The 1,368-nt window shown below is 40.6% G+C and overlaps 1 pseudogene; it reads left to right on the top strand.

Annotated features, from left to right (window-relative positions):
* Nucleotides 1–241: 241 nt before the first annotated feature.
* LOC145719658 (transmembrane protein 126A pseudogene) lies at nucleotides 242–1,034 on the top strand (annotated as a pseudogene).
* The last annotated feature ends 334 nt before the right edge of the window (nucleotides 1,035–1,368 follow it).

Raw genomic sequence — 1,368 nt, 5'->3', positions numbered from 1 at the left:
GAATCTCCAGGAAATTATGCTTGGAGAAAAAGAGCCAATACCAAAGGTTCCTTACTGTATGCTTCCACTTACATAACATTTTTGAAAAGACAAAATTTTGGGGGCACCTGGCTGGTTTAGTCAGTAGAGCATGCAACTCTTGATCTCAGGGTTGTGAGTTCAAGCCCCACACTGGGTGTAGAGATTGCTTTAAAAAATTAAAATTAAAATTAAAAGAAAAGAGGACTCGAGTCACGTGTCAGCCAAAGATGGCTGCACTCAGGGTAGGTGAGCAAAGGTTGGAGCGAGCCCCATCGTGGTCGCCGAGGCCAGGTGGAGGCACCGACTGCTGCGAGGAGAGCATAAGGTACTGGCGTCCCGGAAAAAAGGTATCTATTATTGAAAAATATTTTAAGGCTCAAGATGGAAAATCATGAACCAGATGATACTGTCAAGGAAGACTTAATTTTCAATATCATAACCAGAAAAATTAAGCAACTCCCAGAAGCAGAAAGGAATCTGTTTGAACATGGATCAACATATGTTGGACTTAATGCTGGTCTCTGTGGTCTAATAGCAAATGGTCTTTTTCAACGCATCCTAAATGTGACACATGCTCATATAGCCACTGGCTTACCAATGGCAGTGATCCCATTTTTGACTGCGCTCATAGCTTACAAAGGTTTTATAAGTTTACCTTTGAATACAGGTGATTTGAATTGTGAAACCAGTACCATAACATGGGGTGGATTGGTTGGTCTCGTTTTTGGTGCTCTGTACCCTGTTATCTTGGCTCTACCTATGAATGGTGGCCTAGCAGCCAGATACAAGTCAGCCCCGCTACCAGAGAAAGGAAACACCTTAACTTACTGGACTAGAATTTCTAAGCCTGTCTTTAGAAAGATGTTATTTCTCATTCTGCTCCAGACTATGTTTGCAGCATACCTTGGATCTAGACAATATAAGCTAATTATAAAGGCCCTTCAGTTACCTGAACCTGGCCTAGAAATTCAGTGACTGTTAAACAAATGTATACACAAAAATAGAATTGTAATGTATGAAAAAAATAAAATTAAAAGAAAAGACAAAATATTAGAAATGGAGAATGGATTTGTAGTTTGCCAGGGGTTCAGGATGAGGAAGGGGCTGGGAGGGAGATGGGTATGGTTATAAAAGCATCTCCAAAAGAGATGTTTGTGGTGATGGAGCTGTTCTGTCTTGACTGTGGCGGTGAATATATGAATCTGCACATGTGATAAGATTGTTCAGAGCTGGATACACATAAAGGAGCACAAGGAAAAGTGAAATCTGAATTATGTGGATGGAATGTATCGATGACCATATCCTGGTTGCAATAGTGTAGAACAGTTTTGCAAGATGTTACCACTG

This window comes from Leptonychotes weddellii, unplaced genomic scaffold (assembly GCF_054177405.1).
Source record: "Leptonychotes weddellii isolate Sample4059 unplaced genomic scaffold, ASM5417740v2 HiC_scaffold_6127, whole genome shotgun sequence".
NCBI lineage: Eukaryota > Metazoa > Chordata > Mammalia > Carnivora > Phocidae > Leptonychotes > Leptonychotes weddellii.
The sequence above is the reverse complement of the archived record's forward strand: the minus strand, read 5'-3'. Positions and strand labels throughout refer to the sequence as shown.